The sequence below is a fragment of the Lolium rigidum genome, chromosome 5, assembly GCF_022539505.1.
Source record: "Lolium rigidum isolate FL_2022 chromosome 5, APGP_CSIRO_Lrig_0.1, whole genome shotgun sequence".
NCBI lineage: Eukaryota > Viridiplantae > Streptophyta > Magnoliopsida > Poales > Poaceae > Lolium > Lolium rigidum.
The window spans coordinates 62,195,112-62,201,117 of record NC_061512.1 but is presented as its reverse complement, the minus strand read 5'-3'; the positions used below and the strand labels follow the sequence as shown (position 1 = coordinate 62,201,117).

The following is a 6,006-nucleotide window of genomic DNA, read 5'->3' as shown; positions in this document are numbered from 1 at the left end:
CTTTAGTAAGTGGGTACCACATATATACAATTTTGCTAGGTATCAGTGAGATGTTTTAAATCTCAATCGGAATTTAATGCTAAACATATGTTGCTCTTTTGTATATCTATATATGGAGGTTTTAGAAAATCTCAGCCCTTTATCAAAAAAAAAAATCTCAATTGATTGAGACATAGATCCCCGAATTGATTGGTCCAACTAGCTACTTTGGTGGGGGCAGGATCCACGAGTTGCCGTATACGAAGTGCGAGCCGGTGAAAGCCCTAGCCTGCATGTCGTTGAGCACCCGCGCCCACCCGATCCTCTGGGTGGACATCGCCCTGGCCCGGTGCACTTGTACTCCCCGTAGAATACCCCGGTCCTGCAAATAAACAAAACAACAATGCATCACATCGCCGGTCCTCGCCTACCCGTTGAACTGCATGTAGGGTGAAGGCGAATGCATTTTACATGAACAACAGAACCGGTACCTGCCGACACAAGTTTCACTATCGATTTGTGTTCTAAGATTCATGTCCCATATCAAACACATGCTCGAATCAATGGTGAATCTTGTGCCGATGGGTAACCGATCCGGTAAATTTTGCGGGGGAATTGTAGGGTGAGTGGAAAGTGTTTTGGGAAATTTTGCTATAGAACTCTGTTATTTTTTTATTTTGATAAAACACACCCCTCGATTGTCTCATCGCCAGAGTACAATTTTGTAGAAAATTTGCTAGAACACACCACTTGTCTAAAAATAGAAAATTTTGCATTTTTGGCGGGATGACCATGTTGTGACTGGTTTTGAATAAAAGGTGCAAAACTTTCCTATTCAGCCAGAAACGTGCCACAAAATTATAATAGTACTTCGCAAAGACATAGTTAGATGGTGCATTGGTAAAATCTAAAAACAAATTAGAAGTACTTACTTTGCTGGCTTCTCGACGTTCCATCCGTCCCATCCAACGGGGACGACCTCTTTCCCCATGTCGGTGAAGGAGTAGACCACCCGGGATGAGTCCCCCCACGCCCTCCCCAGGTAGATCTGCCCCATGCCCGTGATCTTGCACCGCACGAACGAGAACCCGCTCTCGACGGCGTCGGAGATGGTCTTGGTCCGCTGTTGCGCCGTCAGCACCGCTATCTCCTTCGTCACCGACATGATCGTGCAGTCCTGAGTGCGCATCGTGCATACGAGTCAATCGTATGCATCATCCGGCAATTTTGGTGTTTCGTTGATTTACCGTGTAGAGGGACCTCCCGAAGCCGAAGATGAAGTCCACGCTCCCCTTGATGACGCAGTTCTTGAAGTAGTGAAGGCCCTTGTGGTCGTACAGCGTGTCCTGCCCACCGTCAATGGTGCAGTCGTAGAAGGCGGCCTTGGTGCCGAACACGCGCAGCGCCACCGCCTGCCCGCCCTTTGCACCCGGCAATGCCAATGGCGCGTGGTTCTGCCATGACAAAGCTTAATCTCTATTGGGATTTTAGGAATCGCAACATTTGGCGGAGAGAGCTTAATCTCTGTAATTGCACGCATGCATGGAGATTAATGTGACCAACCTTGAAGACGATGCCGGAGGCCATGAAGTAGTCGGCCTCGACTGCGACGCTAGCGCTGCCCATGGTTCCGACGGCGGAGCCGTCTTTGGCGCGCGTCCCGGCTGTGTCATCCCACGTGATGATCGGCGGGTTCTTTGTGTTGCCCAGGAACGTGATGAATGGCTTCGTGCTCGGGACCAGCACCTTCTCCCTACATATATCAATTTTCCCATTGCGATTCGAACGATCATCCACGTAAATTCGTTTATTGAATTAACGAATTTGATGATGAATTGTTACTTGTAGGTGCCGGGCCGGATGTCGAGGATCACCCGCTGCTTGTTCCTCTCTGGCACGGCCTTGATCGCCTCCGTGATGGTCCTGAACTTCCCCTTGCCGTCGGGGCTCACCACGTACCTCACCTTGGAGGCCTCCGCCGCTGACAGGTCGGCGTCCAGCGTCTTGCCGCCGGTGCCGTTCTTGGCCTTGCTGGCGTAGATCTGCTCGGTGACGGCGTAGTGCTCCACGTTCTGGGCAATGAACTGGTCGAAGCTGCTGCCGGCTCCAGCTCCGGCGTCGCCACCAGAACTCGGCGTTTTCGGGCGCCGCCGCCACCCACGTTGAAGCTGGCTTGCTGGTGCTGCGAATACGCCGGGGAGATGAATGCTACGAGTAGCACAAGAAAGGCAATGGAGAGGGGCAAAACTTCACGTTTGTGCCTCTGCATGGTAACAAGATCTATACAGATGAACTATGGACTATTGGATAGGCTAATCTATGTGTACTTAGTTTTTTTTTGTTAGTTTATTGAGAGATGCATGGGCCTGTGAGGGAATGACTAATTTTGAACAGTAGTTGCATGCATCTGTATATATAGGTTTGGGATAGGATCAACGGAAGGGTGCATGCGAGCTCCTTTTTTTCGGCAATCAACTATATTTGCCACCTGACCTTGTTCATGGTGGAATCACCTCAATCGTTCATGACGGGCCATGGTCGGTGGGGGAAACCTCCACGTGTTGTACGCCCCCACCCCCACCCCCAGTCATCCACCATCTATTTCCCACTGTTTTCACTCCATCGCCCACACGGTCGCTCCAATAGTAGGTAGGTTAATTTTCCCCAAATCCAAGTGGAATTTAAGGTTTATGCAAGTAATTTGTGTGGATGAGGAGGCGGAGGGCAGCGGTGAAGCACGCGAGCAGTGGTCGGTCACGGAGTAGAGGAAGCGGAGGTGGGACCTCGCAGAGGCTCCGGGTGCGAGCTGTCGATCGGACTTGGCGATGGCACCGGTCACAGAGGCTGGTGAGGCGAGATATACTCCATCTTCAGGGTCTGGCTGCTTCAACCTTTGCATCGACTCTTTTGGGCCGATCACCATTGATCTAGTGCTCATCACGAGGAGCAGAACATGAAGTTCCAGACCATGTGCCTCCATTGTTGGGAGATCTGGTGCCTACATGCGTAATAATGGTGCTCGGGGCGCTGATGTAGGGGCGGATGCCTGGTCTGAAGCTTGCGCATGTTCACGGCTTGTTGTTGAAGGAACGAGAAACAAAGGATACCGCGCAGAGCATTCACATGGAACCCTGCAGGCCAAAGACGCCGAGGTGGAAGGGGAAACCACGGCGAGTTCTCTCATCCTTCTTGGTGGCGGTGCAAAGAGCAAAGGAACGCATGTCAGAGATGTGGGAGAGGCCCTAGAAACCGCCTAGTTTTAGATGGAAGGACATGAAAGCGGCAATGACGCTTCTGGTGCTGAACCATCATGCGCTTCTGTTGGAGAAAACTGTATATGAATTCACGGAATGGGGAGACAGCTAGTGCCTTGAAGCTCGCTGGTCCATGGGCTTCCTCTGCTACAAGTTTTGGGCGGGAACAAGGAGAAGTTGAGGGCAGGTAAAGTGGGCACACGACCATCCATGGCGTCTCAGGCTGGGCCATGGGTCTAGGTTGGTGGGTGCCTTGGGCTGATGGCTCGTGAAGAAGAAAAGGAGGTGGAGGTCCTTTCTGGCCAACTTTGGCATATTCCCCGGCATCTTCTCAAATCTACCATGGGGAAATGAGTGGTATAAAACAACTACCATCGCCTAGGGTTCGTGCTCCTCCTCCCATGTAGCCACTACCACCAAAGAGGCCAGGGGTTTGCTATCAAGTGGTAGAGGAAGATGAATTAGTAGAGGAGCTTGTTGAAAACAAGTTGGTGGATGTGAAGCGGAGCTTGATCGGCATGGCAGATCGAGGTAGAGGTGGTAGAAATAGAGGGAGAAGTTTTGGTGGAGGGAAGGGTGACGGTTGGAACCAGTCGCAATAAAAATCAGTAGCAATAGAATTTGCAACATCAACAATAACCACAACAGTAACAACAACTGTTTCAGGATTTCCAATGTTCGTCTAGTTTCCCATATGCATCCGAGCCTTATGGTTTCATGCGTGGAGGGATGCCTCCTCACTAGGGTTTTCATGGCCCTTTTCTTCCTTTCCCTCCTCAGCTGTTTGGGTACCAACCCAATCAGTGGGTACCTCCTCCTTCTGGGGATTTCTCTCAAAACAAGCAGGACCAGGGAATGTGAAGTTGCAGGGAAAAGTAATATCCAGCAAGCTAAACCAATCCAGAAGAAGAAGGTGGGTGCTAGCAATGACAACATCAATCTTGGTGTTAATACACAGATGAGCTATGTGGATACTATCTTCTTGGGCTGTGGGGAACCTCGACACTTCAACCAATCTGGTGACAGGAAATCTTCTCACTTCAACTGCAAAGCCACAAGCCACCCTGTTGAAGAGTGCCATGTCAAGAAGAGACCTCACTAGATGGAAAAGTTCCTTGGGAGCTAACACCAAAAATTGTGGTTAGTGGTTACTGAGGAGGGAATCATTATTAAACCAGAGCTAGCTAAAGAATTTGCTGGCATCTATAGAGCCAATTGGCCATGGAAAATCAGAGAACTGACACAATGGTCTTATCTAATAAAATTTCCACCACATCTACCAGTTGAGAAAGTCATTGGCTATCCAAGATTTTTTTGACTAAATCTGGTGTCTGGGTCAAGGTTGAAGAGTGGAATGATGACCCCGACCATGTCTCGTGGCTGTAATGCGATGGACTTGGATGAAGGTGTATGAACTGCACCCCCTGGTGTGAGTGGATTTCAGTTAATCAGGTTGTTTCTATTTGTGGCATTCTCCAAGAGGTTGATTGGCTAAGTGTGTTGAGAGACGGGGCTGAGGTATTGAGAGTTAGAATTAGATGCAAGGATCCTAGTAGAATCCTATTGGGGAGGCTTTTTCACTTCCATGGTAAGTTTTATCACCTATTGTTTGAAGTTGAAGGTGATCCTACTCTAGGGAATATTGAAGATCCTAATCCTCCTCCTCCTGCTGCTGAGGACCAGGATGACAATGGTAATAGTAATGAGGGGCAAAGAAATGTAACAAATAATGCATGGAAATTGATGGGGGGAATGGCACTATTGGTTCTAATTCTTCTAGTAGTTTTCAAACTCCAGGTCATAATGCTCAAAATCATGTTCAATAGTTAGAAGGGCTGGTTGCAATGAGGAGGAGATGAGGGGAGTATGTCGATGGTAGTGTTTTTTATGACCTACTAGGACTAGTAAAATGCCCGTGCGTTGCCACGGGTAACAAAACACGTTAAAGACTGAAAAATATTAAAATATAAACATCAATCATTATTGAACACCCCAAAAAGATGGCACATAACTTGGTCTCAAGAACAACAAAAAAACATATTTAGAGTAATAGTCCCCACACAGGATGTATATTTCCCGCAAAAGAAGAAATAAAGTAATTTGAAAAATATATTGCATGCCCTCTTCTCCTATTATGAAAATATTCATAATCATGCGAATGGATGAAAATCACTGTCTAGTTTCTTTGCTTCAAATATGTACATAGTATGACCTAAAAGAACAATACGCAAAAAAAGTCGATGGACACAACAAACTGAGCTGTTAATTTCTGCAGAAAGTTCTCATTTCATGATATTTGAAGCGATACTAAGTAGTGAAGAGAAAACAAATGTCAATGCTCAATAAAAACACCAAACTCACTGGCTCTAATTCAGCACATAAGTAATAATCACCCTTCTAGGAACAATTCTTTTTCTGTAGTTTTCTATGCAAATACAACTGTATTGTATCTAGACTATTGTAAAGTTTAGAGTAGAGCTAGACGATTAAATAATGAGAAACCAGCCATTCATCTTTTTTGGCCAATCAAAGTTGCTTAGATCAAAGAGTTTAGATAGTTTTTCCAGTCACAAAGGTAAATAATCTCCATTGAATGATATAGCTTGTGATATAAACACCAGTTCTTACATGCATGCACTGAGAAAGCAGAAAGTGAATACAATATTTGCTCTATCAACTATAAATTTGATTGTTGATGACTTCAGCTAGAACACCAGGCGAACTGCACGCGACAATGTTAGTGTTTCTTCTTAAATTCTTGAAGCACACTGTT

The 6,006-nt window shown here is 46.9% G+C and overlaps 1 pseudogene; it reads right to left on the bottom strand.

Moving 5' to 3' along the window:
• Nucleotides 1-202: 202 nt before the first annotated feature.
• LOC124656019 lies at nucleotides 203-2,959 on the bottom strand (annotated as a pseudogene).
• Nucleotides 2,960-6,006: the final 3,047 nt, after the last annotated feature.